Below are 18,889 nucleotides of genomic sequence, written 5' to 3' on the forward strand. Positions count from 1 at the left end.
CAGCTTGTAATGGAACCTGATATTCTTCAGTCTTTCTTCCGTGATGCCAATAAATGTTTGTGAAGTCTCACAGTGAAGTATCCTTTCTCCCTGGAATAACAGTGCACTTAAAAGATATCACTTTATTGCTCTTCCTTAGCTCTAGTGAGAGGAGTTCTCACTTGAGTGACATGAATTGGCTCAGTTTACTGATGATACATGTACATTTTGATACAGGATATGCTATTATAATCTTTCTCTTTTTTATTATTTTTTTTTCTTGAAAGTTTAAATTAATCAAGGTTTCCTGTTTTTCATGTATTTAGGTTAAAATCAGGTAATGCTAGTTCAAATGACTTTCTGTGATGCAGAAGTACAGCAGCTGTGCTTGTGAGGCTGCTGATTTCGGTGGCATTTTTTTTCTTGCACATGTTGGGCTGCAGAGAAACAAGCCAGATATTTCCCCCAAAATTTAAACAAAACTTCAAGATGTCTTCCCGTCTTGAAATAGTCCAGTAGCTGCTACCTGTTAAGCAAAGTCCTCTCATTATAATGCTTTTTGGTAATCAGTCACCATTAATTAAGACACATGATTTGTTATCTAAGGATGTCTGTTGTGATTATTAATTTGCAGTCATTTATTTCACATCTGGGCATGCTTGGTTTTTCTGCCTGTTGCTGTCAGCAGATGGATACCGCACTGGGATGTCCCTGATAAAATGGTTATCATTTTACTCTCTTTTAACTGGTAATTTATGTTAAGATCCACCCTGCCACGATCATGTAGCTCTGACTCTTTCTTTACTTTTGTTTTCTGGTTCTTTTTTTTATGCTTTAACTTCTATTTTGAAAGCCAGATGAGGGTAAGGACATGACAGACTGTCATTATGCTATCTACAAAAAAGATGAGGTGTATTAGGAGGGAATGTGGGCTGTCCACAGCTTGAGTCCATCAAAGTTATCTGTTTAGAAGGTTTATGTTTTATGAATGAGCAAGCTACTGTACTTAAAAGTGGCCTGTCATATACTTCATGAATTTTCCAAAATGACATTAGAGAAATGTTTGTACATTATTGCTCTTTTTTTTTTTTTTGAAGGCTATATGGTATGATTGGGTATAATAACCAGTAGCTTTTATCTCATGGTGTGGCATGAAAATGGGAACAGAGATTTCTCCTGATTGGAGCTAGAGGCTTAGGACACTAAGAATTTTTCTGGAAATGTATCTTCCCAAACTTGAAGTCAGCAGATAATTTACATGAAGAAATATTGTGAGAATGATGTTTTAAAAAAGTCCAGTGTGATATTTGCAAAGCCCCCTCAAAACAGCAATGCTTTCTCAACCCAAACCAAAATATTTCATAGAATCATAGAATATCTTGAGTTGGAAGGGACCCATAAGGATCATCGAGTCCAACTCCTGGCACCACACAGGTCTACCCAAAATTTTAGACCATGTGACTAAGTGCACAGTCGAAATGCTTCTTAAACTCTGGCAGGCTTGGTGCAGTGACTCCTTCCCTGGGGAGCCTGTGCCAGTGGGCGACCACCCTCTCAGTGAAGAAGCTCTTTCTGATGTGTAGCCTAAACCTCCCCTGCCTCAGCTTGACACCATTCCCGTAGATCCTATCACTGGTGACTAAAGAGAATAGATCGGCGCCTGCCCCTCCACTCCCCCTCGTGAGGAATCTGTAGACTGCGATGAGGTCTCCCCTCAGCCTCCTCTACTCCAGGCTGAACAGGCCAAGTGACCTCAGGTGCTCCTCATACGTCTTCCCTTCTAGGCCCTTCACGATCTTCGTCGCCCTCCTCTGGACACTCTCCAACAGTTTTACATCCTTTTTGTACTGTGGTGCCCAGAACTGCACACAGTACTCGAGGTGAGGCCGCGCCAGTGCAGAGTAGAGCGGGATTTTATTTGTCCTAATTCAAATAAATAACAAACCCCGAGTTTTCAAAAAAAATTTGTATATCTAAGGTAAATGTGTAGAAGTTGGAGCAACATCAAAAACAAAAAGCAAAATACTAACTTGAATAGTTAATTTTCTGATAGATGTAGATGAGAATGCAATAACGATATTGACTTAAAGGCTTGCAAGACTTCTAACGCCCTCAAAATCTCCATTTAAAATAAATTGAAATGACCTAAAAATGCCAGAGCAACCTTGCTTCTTACTCATAATTGTTTAATCATAATAATACAATACCTTTTCCCTCAGTAAATTCAAGGCATGTACTGTATTTGTCTGCAATTGTAGAGACATGTTCACTCAAGTAAATATTCTATATTGACAGACTTTAAAAATCAGACTGTCTGGCATTGTCCGTTTTATCAATTATACGGAGGCAGAGAAGCCTAAATTTTTAATGAATACAAAAATTTTAGTTTCAAGTCTTGTCTTACAGAAGTATCCATTGGATTTTTGAGAGAAAAGACAGTCATGTAATCCTAATGAAATCAGAAGTCTGAAAATATGTTGTATTTCATAGATTGACAGCATCTTTTATAATTTGACATGGTGAAAAGTGATGGGTTTAGGGGCAACTCCAACCTACACTATTTGAAATTGCAATCGAACTATTTCAGCATGGATGAGTTTTGAGGCTTGGTTTAACCAGTGCTGCATTCAAAAGTTGTCAACTGAAAGGCTAAGTATTAAAGCCTTCTCCTCCTTCCTGCCACCCTTGGTCTATCTATGTAGATAGGTGGGGAAATGTATATATTTTTTTTTCTTCTAAGGATGAAAATTGTGAGACACTGCATATTGATAAATTTCCTGTGAGCAGAAACTTGGATCAGCTAATCAGTTTTTTTACCCAATGTAGTCTGAATTCACAATGTGTAAGTCAGTATATGAAGTCCTTCCTGTGTTTACTAGTTTTCAGCCACAGATAAATACACATGAAAATTAAATTTCAATATGCATGAAAAATCATAGGTAGATAACTGTGATGAGGTTTCATCATTGGATTAGCAAGATTGATTTTGGTGATAGGGAATGAATTTCAGTACTGCAGCTCTTGTCAGTAATACTAAGTTAAAAAGAAAGTCATTCCAACTGGAGGGACTATCAGAGAAAAAGCAGACTTCAGAATGAGCTGCCCTGAGAAGGACTTTTGGTGAGAGACAAATTGACTCTAATAGGGAATTAATCAGCTAAAGCACGAGAAGCCTATGGATTAGAGATTATAATTTTACTGTTTTGGGTTTTATTTTTTTTAATACATAAACTCAAAAGGAGAGGCTGAGTTTTGATATTGCAAAGGGCAAATAAGCGGTGTTTACAAATGTGTGGGAAAAGCAATCTGCTTGCATAACCTGTTTTCATTAGTTTCAGTAGTGAAGAAAAATAGAGGGAAAAATATTTTTGATCAGATAAAAAGGTGATTTTATCGTTTTGAATATGAAGCAATATTTTCAGTATAACGTCTAAAAAATTTTAAGTGTTCCAGTGTTATGTTATTGTCATCATATGCAGCAAGAGGCACCTTGAATTTCATCTCTTGTTGCTCATTATATGAGAAAGCAATTATTTGATTTTTTTCTCTGTTGTCTGAAGAAAGGGAAAAAAACCTGTTAAATGCAAAATCTGCTTGTGTGCCAATATAATCAGCAGAACTATAGGAGGATTCTTTGAAAGAATGAAATTGTGTAAGATATCTTCAGTGTACATGGCTTGAAAGTCAAGTATCCTGTGTTTAATATTGAGAAGTTCTTATTGTCAGTGTGTTACAGAACAGTTTGACAAATATTTTAGGGATAATTAGGCCTTTGTCAGATTCCTCATGGGGATCTCAGTAGTGGGTTGACTTACACTGCTGAATGTGGTTGTAGGTTTGTGTACTTGCTGTCAGGGCCTGGTATTCTGAACTGATAATTTAAGTAGAACCTGTTTGTGTGCTTGTAGGACTTAACCCAAGTACACAGAGGATTACCAGTTTTAAGCTGTTTCTGCTAAGATTTTGAGTGGAATTGTAACTTATTATGTCCCCCATAGTGTAGTACTACCAATAAATTACTATTAATCATAAATCTAGTGCAGATGTAATAATACAATAATTTAGTACTACTGTTAATATGCTAATGTACATGTATAATTAGTATAGCTGCTGGGTAAATATTGGGGATGGTGATATGTGTTTTGATGGAAGGCAGCATCGAGACACCTTAAACTATCAAGTGAGGTACTGTTGGAAAATTCTTTCTTCCACTATCTTTGAAGCACAAATAGTGTTCATAAAGGATAGTGTCTAACCATAAAATGGGGGAAAATGAATTTCATATACCATATTAAAAATAGTTAGAGGTCCATTTTAAGCTCCATTCTGTAGAAAATCAACTATTTTGTAGGAAAATGACTATGTCAGTTAAAAAAGATGACAGTTATAAGAGACTGCATTTTGTAATGTATATGTCATGACAATTACAACAAATGGAATGCTGCAGTCATTGGAGTCTGAAGTTATCCTTGAAACAAATCACATTCACGTACTTACTTATACTTGGGAATTCTTAATGTTTTGTCCTGCTTGAAATGCGTATGTTACACATTATCGTTCATGTCAGTCTCTTCATCACATTTGTTGTCCTCTGGTAAGTCCTTGTCTGATCATGCTTCATTGGACACCCTGATGTTGTTTCTACAAGTTGTCAGGTCGCATTTGTAGGTCTCTCTGCAGACAAGTACAGTCCTGTGCAGTTCTGTTACAGTTCTTGCTTTAATATATGGTATACAGTCAAGGGAAGACTTACATATAGTCATTTTCCTCTGGTCTGCCTTTATCTGAAAGTGAAATCATGTCTAAACTTGATGATTTATTTAGTATTTTTGCTTGAGAATCAGATAGCCTGTGGTTGATGGAAGAAAATAACATACCACTAAGACCTGCAAGGTCATATGCAGCAGATACTTATACTGGTCAAGAGAGACAATTACGCCTGTCTGTCTGATGGTGTGCATTGCAGTTCATGCTGACTATCCTAACGAGATTCTTAAGAATATTCAGATGTTTCAGAGGTAGCCAACACATTACTGAAAGCTTTGATCTTGCCAAGATGTCAAATGACATTAAGGTCTCTTAATTATTAAAACACAGGTACTTGGAGGAACTTTTCCAAGTCCTTTTGGTTTCTGATTAATAAAGCTTATTAGGTCATTAGAGGATTAATCTCAGTCTTGATGCAGTTTTCCACAGTATTGCAAGAGGTATTTCCCAGTTATAATTAGGTACTGAGAACCAGCTTATTAATGTTCAGTGAAGTGGCAACCATGACAAGAGTGGATTTTGTATCCAGGTTTGTTAGTACTTGTTCAATTCAAAACAGTTAATTTTCAGTAGTGACTTAAGTTTTGGTAGATGAATACATGCATGTTAAGAACATCAGCAGAACCTGAAATCAAGTCAGTTCACTTGTTGATTAGGATACTGATTTCCAGACTCCAGAAAGACAAAAATTGGTAACCTTTCTACTCCCGATTACGTTGCCAAGGTGGCACTCAAATCCTCAGTAGGTCTTTCTGTGTTGGAGGCACATTTTCAGAGATTCTTAACTCAGCTTCTAATTTAGTGCTTGCTATCTTAAGCCTGCAGTATGCCCTGGCAAACCAAGTAGTGGGTGTTTACAAACATGTGACAGCTTCTGTAAGATCTGTTCTTTTGAGAAAAGTCAGGCAATTTTGACACTAACTTCTCCCCTTTACACTTAAGTCTTTTTGGAAAATCTTGTAATTAAAATCTTCAGAACATTCAAGCAGACATTGATCTGCTTCTGATTTGGCACTTCTTATATTGAACTCTTCTTGTTCTGAGTTGTCATGGTATATTTCACCCTCAGACACAGATCAACAACGAACAAGTTTTCTCCTTTGCATTTTCTTTAGGTTTCTCAGACTGCTTGTCATGGGACTGATGGAAAGCACCTTCTGAAACATGTCTCTTTGAAACACATCTGGTTTTATTTACTAGGGTAGTCAGAAAGAATATCCATGCTGCTGCATTTTACATCCTCATTTTTGAATCCTTTTTTGTGTTCCTTCTGGCTTCTTCTATGATAAACATTTAAGCAGCATCTGCAAGCAGAGGAGAAAGTATGCAACTGCTTTCACAGAGTCTTTCTAAACGTTGAAGCGACTTATATCTAGGTACCCTATGATGTCAGTGCAGTAGGCTCACCTCGTGGTCAGTCTCTTTTTGTGTTGAGGCAATCTCAGCATATCTTTGGAAATGGGGGCTTCACGTGCAGTATTATATGCTAGAGAAGTCAACCTGCTCATCCTTACACCAGGACTTTCAGCACTTCTGGCTGCTGAAGTGCAATGCATAACACATTTTATTTCAGAGTGTAGAAGACTTGTAAGACTTGGCTGCACATTGTAACTGGATTTTTTTTTTTTTTCATGAAAATGTAAAAAGGGGAGTTGTATGTATTCATAGCCTATGGTGATGCAAGAAATGTTTCAGGTTCTCTTTCAGGAAACTGTTTCGGTGACTTACTATTCCATAAATCAGAAGCTTGTTTTTGCTGTAGCCTCTGTTTTTATACACATGTTGTCTTAAACTAATATTAATTCACTGTAACATTAGATTCTGAGTAGAGGATATAATTATAAAGAAATTCATTTGAATTTAACAAGTTACCATCAATTCAATTTCTATGCTAGAATTTAGATGAATGAATGCAGTTTTACAAGTGTAATGGAGAAGAACTTCTGTGATTGTCTTGGGTGAGTGCTGATTTTTATACTAAGACGGTTTTCTTGGTAAGAACAGAAAGTTCTCAGAGGTCATGATGGGTTAAGTTTCTGGAAGCTGAACTAAGAAACTGGTATTTGACATTGTTAATCACAGCATCAAGGAGTTTTCTTTACGACAATCCACTTACTGGTTGTTTACAGACTGCAGATTATGATAAGGTGTGCTAAATATGCCACTTGCTATCAGACAGAGGTTACTAATTATGAAAAGCTGAGACTTCCAAGAGGCAGACACAAAAGGTGCATTAGTACTGCTGCGGAAGTTAAGGGGTAACATCAGTAAATGCATACATCAGGTGAAAGTAATATATTTTAGATGGAACATTGGTGTGCTTTGGGAATTGATGCAATGCTGCAATTAGGAAAGAAGAGAGGGAGAGTACAGTCGTTCAACCCAAGTGGCAAACCTTCCTGGAATAATATCCCTCCCTAGCAAGACAACAATATTTACAAGATTAGACCCTTTGGTAACACTATATTTAGTCATAAATACTTTGTATTGCTAATTAAAATTAAATTAAAACTGAGAAATTTAGTTGTTCCATTCTGTACTTACAGGTATGTTGTTTCAGTTCTTGTAAAGCCATTTTGAAGATGTGTGTGTGTAGAAGTTTTTATGTATGTATATATAATAAATACACAGGGAAATCAAATATTAACACGATCATCTTATAAAATTCTGACTTTTCATCCATTATTAAACTTGTGGATAAACCATTTTGTAAATGTAGACAGCTGTTCTTGCACAGGCCATATTCCCTTTCAATTCCCCAGGCTTGTTAGCTTGGGCATAGTGCCATGTCCGTGCAGCTGTAATGCTTTCAGAGTCAGATTGGGTGTGTGCTCACTGCTTTTCTGGAACCAGGAGCATTAAACATGGATGGCAGGAACACTCAAGTTGGCCTCTGTAGTGCGGCTTTCTACAAGTACGGTGCCAGTCCACTTGCAGCCAAGCTGGCCAAAAGGCCTACATTTGTTTATACTGTGCTCTTTGGTCTTACTGGTAAATATCATCAGTTACAAAAAAAAAAAAAAAAAAAAGTATTTGTCATAGTCTTATCATAGTTTGATGTCTTCCCAGTGAAGTTGCTTCAGAATCTGAGCTAGCTGTGTGTATTTGGAAGAAGCATTTACCAGCTGGAAGTATACACGGGCTGCTGATTAAGGAGCGCAGAGACAAAAAGGCTTCCTGTCTGCAGCAGCATTTTGCTTTCTTTGACACTGAAGCTTTTAGTCTATGCTTTTGTCTTTCATTTAGAAACATTTTTCACCCAGGGTTTTTTTCTACTTCTTCCTCCTTTAACTTAATGCTTGGAGACATCAGAACATTTTCTTCGATCTGACATTTTTCCTTTTTGTTACTTTTTCAATGATGCCTGCCTGCTATTTATTACTTGTTCAGGAGCTCTGTTGCCCTCACTGGTTGGTTTAATAATGGCAGCAGCATAACAAGTACTTTTCCATCAATTTTTAAGGATATTCTGTTTCTGATTTCTGGATAATTGAATAGTTCCATTCTCTGATGGATTTTTTTTTTTTTTTTAAACAGCATTCAATTTTTAATAGAAGTGAAAACCATATTAAGACTTAAGTGAACTTTCCATCTCGGAAATTCATTATTTAGGGTAGATTGGTTAGAATCTTTTTGACGGCAAAAATGTAATTACTTTCAACGTTCAGAATTGTTGTAATCATTGAATATACAAAACAATATTTTTTTTTTCTTCCAGCAAAGTGCTTTCAGGAAACGTGTTTAAACTAAACTTTGAAAATTTAAGAATGTGTGAACTTTCCTAAAAAGAGATATTGGTAGGAAATAATATGGGGTGGCCCTGATCTTGCAGTTTGGCAGTACTTGTGCTGGTTATTTTATTTTATTTTTTCCATTGTGTCTGGATGCTGTTGGTTGTAGGAGAAGAGCCAAAGAAGTCTTTCTGAATTAAATGCCAACCATATTGCAGACAGTACACCCTCAGGAGTTGATATGTGTTTGCTACTCTGAGTACCATTAAATAGCTAAATATTTATTCATTTTTCTTACTGTTAGGAAAAGATCAGTACTTGTTGCACTTAGCACTTACTGCGACAGATGCAAACGACAATGTACCTGAATGGGCCATGGAGCCCTTCCCGTTCTTGGCTGTGGTTTCTCCTCAAGCTGCCAAAGGTACTCAAGTATACAAGCTGCTTGCGGTGGATGCAGATGAAGGGATCCATGGAACTATAGAATATTTTCTCTTGGAAGGTAAATTTAAATCTCTTTGTTACATTTGTATGAAGCTTCACTATTTTAACTTTTTTTTTTCTCTTATCCTCAGTTTCTTTAGTAGAAGATGTTCCTTTCCTACTCAAAAAGATTCATAAGCCTTTGGCTTTGTGTGTGAAAAAAATAAACTTTTAGTGAGCATATGGACAGATTGGTCAGATCGGAAGTGAGTTCTCTCTGTAAAGTTGGGTTCCTGCCCAGATTATTGCCCACAGGGGTAATGGGGACTGGAGTGGTACTGGATTGCAGGGCTTTGCAAGGGGGTGGCAATGGTAGCCATAGTCAGCACCCTTCTGCTGCACTGACTGTTTATGAGAGAGGACACTACCTGAAGCAGAGTTTGTTGGGTGGAAGAAGCTGATGTTTCTTCTCCTTTGCGGGAGCATCTGGGTTATGCCTTATTTTTGCACAGCTACTATAGGCTCGCTGATGATTTTCTTTGTTGAGGCTCTTAAAATAAACTTCAATAGTAATTCAAAACTGTCTAAGGAGAAGGGGAGTGGTGATACTACTCCAAAGGTGAATCTGTTCTTCTTGACCAGGACCCTAACAGGGTGTTTTCTGCTAAGGGATAGTTAGGGGTCAAATAGCAGCAAAGTACTGGAGGATGAAGAAGAAGAATAATTGCCCAGGAAAGTAAAATGAGATTAGAAATGTAATCACTGATGTAGATAATGAGTTCAAAACAAACTCTTGATATTTTTGTGTGTACGTCAATTCTAAAAGAAAACCACTTCAGGAACTGATACCCCATTTTCTTCTCCATTTTACTGAAGTAAAAGTGTTCGTGCTGACAGCAGTTTGTGGATCTGTCTTCTTAGGTGGAGAAGACAGATTTGAAGTTGAGAGGGACACAGGCTGGATTAAAATGACAGGTTTGCCATTGGTGAGGAACAAGGAGTATTTACTGACTGTACTGGCAGCAGATAAACTTGGAAACAAAGGGTCTCCAGCCTCTGTTTCTATAATTGCTGGATTTCGACCACCGCAGTTCAGCAACATGTCATACTTCGTTTATGTTCCTGAAAGTATGGCACAAGGAAAATCGTAAGTAACAGTAACAAATAATGCAGTGAGATTGTGTTCTTAGTTTAACTTCTGTTTGATCTCTCCAAAGCCTCAGTATCGTTTATGAATCGTAAATAGCAATTTAGATATCTTAATTGAAGTGATAAATATCATTTGATTGATGTATTCTTAGTATTGTATGATATATAATGTATTCTTTCTTCTTATATAAAGAAAAGTGGTAACGAATAATTAGAATTTCTTGCTTTTGAAATGATAAGAAAAGTATTAGCAGATGATGATTGTGTCCTAATTTTCAAAGAAAATACGAATCAGAACCATTACATCATAAAGAAAGATACCTTGTGTAAATGCATGTATGAGTTCTCTGTGCCAACATTTGAAAAGTGCCTTCTCCACCAAGTGAATATTGAGAGTAGGGGGGGAGAGGGGAGACTGTCTTTGCTGTCTTCATTAATCACAGTGACAAACTGAGCAAAAATGAAGATGCCACAAAAATTGTCATTTTATTTTTCCATCCTTTGTCTAACCACGTGGATCTAAATATCACGGAAAATGTTAGTAACGTAGGTCTACCTGAATACTCAGTTCCGTCTTTCACAAATTGTTTTGGTTTTAGGGCAGACATTTCCTTTTCCAGTTGAATCGAGAATACTTTTGTCCAGTAAATGTCTTCCTTTTGCGGCCTTTCAACTGTTATTTAACGCTGTGTTATCTGTAGTATTCTGTTTTACTGTTGAGTCTACAACAAACAATTGTACAGTGTCTGAGGTTTGATAAGATAAAAAAAAATCAGCAGCTGTTAATAGCAAATAACAAGTTGTTTGTTTTTTTTTTCTTTTTTAAACTGCAATAAATTTATTTAGCACAGGTATAAAAGAAATTAAAGAACCGTGGAATGCTACAATACCTAACTGGTATCTGCTATATTGGATTCAATAATGTTTAGGAAGAAAAATAGTGGAATTCGTAGTAAATATTTTTGTCACTATTTAAAAATATGTTTGCACAATTACGTTGATAGTAGATTAATCAGTTTGTGAAGTTACATGGCAATATCCACAAGGAATTAAATATTTCATATGGTTGTTACTATGTCATAAGAGGCTTGAATATAAACAATGTGCCCAGCGAAAGTGATTTACTGTTGTGTGTTAACCCATGTGTGGTCCTGAAAATCAATGCAGAATCCTGAAATTCTGATATTTATATTAGACCAGTTGCAGGAAAACAGAGTTGCTGGATTTCTGGGGTAAGGATTTCACAATTGTAGGTAGATTTAAGACTGCTGCTGACAAGAAGTGTTACCAAGTCTTTCTTTTCTTCTCACCTGGCATTGGCTCTAGTATGCTAGCTGTGTTGGAAGACTGATCCAATGACCGACAAAGCAAAAAAAAAAAAAGATTTTTCAGTTGGGTTGTTAAATGTGTTCACAGCAGGGCATCGTGATTGTTCGTGGTGACAGAAGGAGAGGAGAGGTGGCATGAACTTGCAGCAGGGGTAGGGAGTTAGAAAGAGGGCAAAGTAATTCCTGTTGGCAGGAACACTGACTTGTGCTGGTTTAAACTGACTGTGAGACCACATCGCAGAAAAATAAGCAGAAAGAATAAAGCAAGATAATGACCTACAGCAAGCTTTTGCAGTATTTTTTTTTTTCAATGTTGCACCTGAGGGAAGCTAGAAGACAGCAGCATGAAAATAACAAAAGGAAAAGAAGTGTTCAGACAAACTGAGGTTTGTCTTTTTGAATGCAGTTGTCACTGGATCTTAGGTGTTTTTGGGTTCTCCTGGGAAGTGGAATCTTTTCTCCTAAGAAATCTTCACAATAAGACAACAAACGCTTTTCCTACTTGAAGCACTTTCATGGGAAAAAAGTGCCAGATGAGCTAAAAAAAAAAACACGTCCTGGTATACGCTGTTACATGCACACTGCTAGTGACTGGCTGTTTTCCTTTTGCAGGTATCTGAAACTATAGAACAGTATGCTGAAGCGTATTATGCTGTTAGTAAAAAGAATCTTTTGTAGCTTATTTTATCTTTTAGTTTCCTTCCTGAAAATCATCACTACCCTAGAAGAAAATTATAGTAAGCAAATTCAGTTGCAACAAAAAATAAATCTTCTGTTTCTGTGTTTTTAATCCTTACTGTGTTCTGCTTCCAAAAATCCTACCTTTTTCTGTTTAACTTCAAAATGATAAAAATACAGTATAACAAAATATTTGAATTTGGAATTTAGGTATAACTATCATGGACTTTGGTGGGTACTGCTCTAATCAGACCTACAGGCTTGCACCTTCCCCTCTGTTGTGTAGCATTTTTTGCCTTATTTTTTATTATGTTATATTACATGCTTGAGACCTTTTTTTATATTACTTCATTTTTATGCAGCTTTCTTCGAGTCACTGCTATATCATATCAAAACAAATCCCTGAGCTACAGTTTGCTAACTAATCCAAGTGGTCTGTTCAGCGTTGGTCAGGCAACAGGGGATATCAGTTTAACTCGGAATGTGGATTATGAGAGTGACCAACACCAGTATCTTCTGGTGGTCAGAGCAGAGGAAAACGAGGAACAGCTCAGTAGCGCAGCTGAGGTAGGTGTTCACTTCTGCCATTCGGTATGTATTTGTGTTTTTCTTGAGTCTTCCCAAATACCAGCACAGATTCACTAGGAGCTTTCATTTCTCCAGCTCATACTACATATTCTGTTGTTCATTTTTAAAGTCTTTTTAACTCTGTATAGATTAGGAGGGCTGGTTTAGGTACTATTGGGTAGAGCTCATTTTTGCTGATCCTGAAAAAGCTGTTGCTTAGGGATCAGTAATGCCATCCCATCATAGGTCAAAGTCTTTATCCAAAAAGATGGGAGTAGATGCAGTCAAGGCTAACATGCGGTTTTGTTTTACTCTCAGCCTTCATAAATGATGCAGATTTGTGGTTACTCCAATTTAAAACAAAGGCAAAACAGAAAATACAAAGACAATTACTAGTTTCGTTTCAAGAACACAAACTGAACTTGTAAAGACAGGAGGTAATAAGCCATAGATGTTGAAAGATGATAGTTCATGGTATTTTAGAAAGCTGTTTGACAGCAGAAAATATTTCTAAATACAGCTATTACAGTTGTTTGAATTCAAAGATTTGCCAAGCTTGGAAATGCATGTAATATAACAGTTTGTTCCTGGTGTGGGAAGTAGATGTTCGCTGTCGAAGGAATGGGACGTAGAATTATTAGGAACAGGTGAGAGGACACAGTACATCAGTGTTAAAAACAGTGGCTGTAGCACAGTGGAGACTGATAATTTCTGTTGACCCTTTTAGGTACCACAAGATGAAGAATGACAGAATAAGACTTGAAAGAGGATTCTAAGATGATTTTATAAATACATTTAGCCTAAATGTAATTTTATATGCCTTATACCAATAGAACTTCAGCAGTCATGAGAAGGCAACTTCCATTTTGTACTAACATAAGTAAGCGTAGAGTGAGTATAAGGCTACCTATTGCATTGTGAGGCCAGAATACCAACTTCAGACTTCAGCGTGAACTGTAGCAGTATGAACTGCTGGAAAGGCTAATTTAACACACTCTTTACTGCTTGGATTGTCAACAGTGCAACAGTGGGCTCTCATTTGACACAGAAATAAGAAAACATTTTTAATGGTGGTAGAAGCAGAATTGTATTTCTTACTTGTCTTAACATGAACAGTTATCTTTATCTACTTCTGATTTACACTGCTGCAATTGAATTCAGAACTTGGTCTTGGAGATTTATACTGCTAGAATGTGATATGCTTGGCAGTAGAATTTTTAGTATTAAAAATAACAGAAGAGTGGGAAGATAAGATAATGGCAAAAGAATGCTTTGAAAGCAGACAGTCCATTTCTCTTTAAATTAATCACAGGAAATAATCAAAGGAGGTGAAGGAAAAATAGAAGATGTTGATGTACGCAGCCTGACAATTCCAAATGTTTTGGAATCTAATATTTAAGCAACTCTCAGCAGGAAAAGAACAACCTAAGAAAAATGTTTTTTCCTATATGCTACAGCTTCAACCTCAACAATAATGTGTTTTTTTGTTTGTTTTTTTTTTTTTTTTTGACAAACTCTTCCATCCAGTATTTCTAGAGCAATGAAGTCATTGCCTTGATTCACTTTGATGCCATTTAACACTCTCTTGTTTTCTGTTCAGGTTTCAGTTGTAATCACAGATGTGAATGATTGTGCCCCAGAATTTCATCAGTCAATCTACACCAAAGTTAGTGTTCCTGAAACAGTTACTAGGACAACTGCACTTCTACAAGGTTGGTACTTTTAAAACCATTTGTTACGCTCGTCAGGAGTGTTTTTTCTCTCCCCACTAATTAGATTTCAATTAAGAAGGCAAAATCCTGCCCCAAGAGGGGGTAGCCACAACTCTCTGAAGGCAATTGGCATCTTGTAGAATTGGGTCATAATTACTTACTATTGCCACAGCCCAAATAATTTTGGAGGATGAGAGATGAAGTAAACAAATCTTCGTAGGATTTTGAAGTAACAGAACTTCACCTGTTTTATAAATTATTTCAAGCACTATGTGCCAAGACGAATGCTATTACAGTTTTATGCTATGCACTAATTCTTTTGTTAAAGTACTCAATGTTCCAATTCATAGACTTTGATCTACGCAGTGTCTTTATCTTCTCTTTTAACAGTGACAGCCACTGACTGTGATTCAAAAGAGAATGCCGAAATATTATATTACTCTTTGAGTCCAGACTTTAGTATTACTTCTCATGGTACTATATTTCCAGCAACAAAATTGGACTATGAGCGACCTAACCATCTGTATGAGTTCATAATTATGGCTGTGGATAAAGGAGAAGAGCCGAAGACTGGGACAGCAACTGTTAGGATTCATATTTCAAATGTAAATGATGAAGCACCTGAGTTTTCCCAGACAACGTAAATGCATATTCTTAAAATTCTGTTATCTTTGTCTTTTACTGTTGCCTTTTTTATCCTGGTCAGAAGGCTGATCATTATAGGAGGGTAACTGGCTTATGTTCAATCAAATTTCAGAGTTAGTCTGACTAAAGCAGGATAATCTTTTGGCTCTGGGATTTTGTTACTACCGGTTAAAAAAAAAAAAAAAAAAAAGGCTTTAAGTTTGGTTAATTGTAAGGTTTAGACATAGTTTCAATGTGCATAGAAAGGGGTGGTATATAGACAGTCTCTTTTGGCAGATCTTGTGTTTCTGTTTTTCCAATATGTTTTTCCAATTAGTTTTGAATTAATTAGAAATGAAATTCCATTAGTAGCCTACCAATTAATGATCTTCCATTCACTTACTCTGCTAAAGTCAAGATGTTTGACTGGAAGATCTTGTCAGTTTATAAATAAGTAAACAGTACATTCCAGTTATTGCTGTGTTTTAAGTAGTTTTTTCCTGCACATCAGATGGATGGCTTACATTGCTATTCACTGTGTGGATGCTTGGGAAGGTTAGCAGTGGGAAGCCACTATTCCTGCTACTCTATGGGAGATATGATAGACTATTGTTAAATGATATTTTGTTCCTATTTTTTTTGGTAAACCTCAGTAATGATTTTTATTATGTATTTGGGACCCAGAGGTATCTGAAGCAATGTCAGAAGTGCTGTAAACTTGCATTCAGGTTGTAAGCTTAGTAATGAAATTCATTGTGAACTTCTGCGTTGGCCTTCTAGAGTAGAAAGGCTCAGAACAAAACCTTGGAAGAGATTTCAGTGATGTGGTTTAGCTGAACAAAATTTCAAAGCTGACAGTCAGTTTATGTAAAAGTAACCTCTGGCTTCGAAATCTTATGCCTTCCTTTTGTTCCTAAATGTTGCTTAGGAGATATGGCTTAGAAAAAATTGATCTTTTGTAAATTGTTAGTGGATATCTATATATTGTCAAATACTAAAACAGATTAAGTTTCTCACTCTTCAGATGATGCCTACTTTTCATTTATTCGTTTTAATATTCAGGGTCATTGAATTTCAAGTCCTGTATCTATTCCCAATTTTTTAATCAGAAATGAGAGATAGCATAAAGATGCTGTAAACATCTTCATAACATACTGGAAGCAGAGATCATAGTTAAACAAACAAACAAAGCAAACAAACAAAAAACCACCAGTTCTTATATTTAAAGTTTACTGAAGAACATGATTAAAATAAATATTATTTTAAATTGCCAAACATAAATAAGAAGCTTTTCTGTTCCCTATGCAGTACAAATTATATCTGTATAGATTGGTGATGGAACTGAATCCAGCTCTTACAATTCGAATTGTTTCAAGTTTTTGCTTAACCATGTTAACCAGGATTTGATTTTACTTTATCTTTCAGGTAATGAAAAAAATCTCAAAAGATAAATTTCAAACATAACTTAGATGAAGTTTTCTGTGAGATAGATCATCATGAACACCCATAAATTGGCTCCTGTTGAGAGACTAATTTGCAAGGCTAGTACAAATCAAGATGATGATGATGTCCTAGTCCTGTGTTTAAATAGATTTATAGTCTGGTATAAACTCTAGATTCCTTGCCATGAGCTTTTCTTCATCAGTTATCTTGTGTCTCAATTATTAAATGCTTAAGGCTATCACTCTTTCATTTTGTCAGTTTCCACTTTCTGCTTTTTAAGAGACCTCTTCTGATGACTCGAACTCTTCTGTCCCTAAATTTCATGTTCACAATTATCAGAACTGCTGTTCATTTGCTTTTCAGATGCAGAGTTAAAACAGTGTCCTGAGGGTTGTGACTGAGCTAAATCAGAATAATCTACTTCTACTTCATTGCATATTAAATTGAGGGAGGAAAAAAAAGCTGTCACTACAAAGGTTTTGGTGAAAATGGATATCTAGACAGCAAAAGCTAAGGGAGAGGTTTTCTCTGCACCCATTTTCTTTTCCTTTGATATTTATGCATTTCTCAGCGTAATGACAATAAGGTGTGAGAGTAATTGACTTCATGTAACAGCTGCAGTCACTGGGGTTGTATTTGCAATGAAATATGAAAAGTGGGCCCATAAGCGGACTCAGGTACTCTGAGCGCAGTGATACCCATGTGTATTGTTGGATAGAGCCAGCTGCAATTCCTTGCTATGGCTGAGCTTTGGGATATCTACTACGGGCTGGTCTGTTATATGCTTAGCCTGGCCTATGCCCGATCTAGTCAGATAAAATAATGAATATTTGGGACTTTACTAGGGCAGAGGGATTTCTACTCCTGAGAGCATTAAGCTTAGGCTGATAATGCCTCTTAAGAGCTTACAGTGTCAGTGATGTGTCCAGTCCTGAGAAGAGATTTTTTGTAAAACTGGAGTTATGCACATATCCTCTGGATCTGATTCTCATCTTAGTCATGCTGGTGCAAAGACTACACTGAAAGCATTTGACAACTTGTGTCAGAAAGTATATTATAACAAACAATGTTTTTAAATGTTTACTTTCATTCTGTGAATCTTGTAAATTAAAAAAAAAATTATACATTTAGTGTAATTGTTGTCATGAAGCTAAGCTTGAAAGCATCAACACTACTGAAAGTTTACAGTGGAAATTTATGGGAGGGAACAACAGAAAGATGGTTGGATAAGTCATCTATACTATAATTTCCTTTGTTTATGAAGTAGCATCTTAACAGTGCAATTGCATTAATAAATTACAGATCTCTGCAGTACCCTTTGTATAGGTAATCATTAGATGTTGTAAAATATTCCTCTATGTATATATTTTTTTTCTGTCTAAATTTGTAAGTATGTTGTCATAATTTCATTTAACAGCTACAGGAGTTTTGTTTCTGAAGATGCAGGCCCAAATACACTGGTTGCTACAGTTAATGCTGTTGACCCTGATGGAGATGGTGTGAACTATGATATTCTATCTGGGAGTCAAAAAGGAAATTTTGTTATTGACCCAAAGAAAGGTAATACTGTATTAGCTCTTTGCTGCTACAGAGCCATAATGTTGATTCTGATGTGATGCACATTAAGATTGTTTTTTATTAGACAACATTTATAAAAACTGAATAGCATATACAATTTTTGGAGCTAGTGCTAATCTAATAAAAAAAATGCAGGAGAAATGTGCAAGTGTTCTAGACTCTCTCGTAACATTAAAAAATTGTATCATTTTCCTAAAACCCTTGTATAATTGACTACTCTTATTTGTTTATTGTCTGATTTCAGTCAGTAATTTAATTGAGAGCATTGTTATTGATAATGGGTAACTTAAGAGACGGATCTTTATTCGATACCATCTCTTATGATCAGATCCATTGTTTTTTATATAGATGACTGTGTATAAGTAAACTTAAATGTTTTATCAATTAATTTTTATAGTCTACCAAGCTTAATTCAGAAACATTAACATTTTTTTTTCAAAACATTTTTTGGCTTTTATTGCTTAATAAGCCAATAAAAGTTTGCAGTGGCTTGCAGCAGTTTAATTTCACAAATGATATCAGAAGAATAGTCTTCACTCCCTTGTCACAGAAATGGCAAGGAGAAGTGGAAGTATGTCAAGAATAAGTGAAGCAGCTAAAACAGTACATCTGTAAGCACATTGAGCGACATTGATGCTGTGATAATACTCTATTGTAATGACAGTTGCTGTTACCCCTGATGAATAAGTGAGGTGACTGATGGATGATGAAGTGGATGAATGACAGCTTCTTTCTACATGGTCTCAGATAGCTGCAGTCTGGTTTGCTTTGGTAACAAATTTTTCATACGTCTTTCTCTGAGAGTCACATCTAGCAGGGTGTATCATTTGGGTGACTTGGAAGAGTAGCAAAATGCACATTTCTGAGGGTATGTCTAAACAGCCTAATGTTGTGGTGATTGTGTTGCAGG

The 18,889-nt window shown here is 36.2% G+C and overlaps 1 pseudogene across 1 annotated transcript in view; it reads left to right on the forward strand.

Annotated features, from left to right (window-relative positions):
* The window catches only part of LOC310879958 (neural-cadherin-like), a 65,530-nt pseudogene that overhangs the window by 9,135 nt on the left and 37,506 nt on the right, over nt 1–18,889 (forward strand). The window contains exons 2-7 of the transcript XR_014589234.1: nt 8,782–8,979; nt 9,822–10,047; nt 12,418–12,622; nt 14,223–14,334; nt 14,725–14,974; nt 17,819–17,961. The product of XR_014589234.1 is annotated as a neural-cadherin-like (transcript). The remainder of the gene's footprint in view (nt 1–8,781; nt 8,980–9,821; nt 10,048–12,417; nt 12,623–14,222; nt 14,335–14,724; nt 14,975–17,818; nt 17,962–18,889) is intronic.

The sequence above is a fragment of the Anser anser genome, assembly GCF_964211835.1.
Source record: "Anser anser genome assembly, chromosome: 11".
NCBI lineage: Eukaryota > Metazoa > Chordata > Aves > Anseriformes > Anatidae > Anser > Anser anser.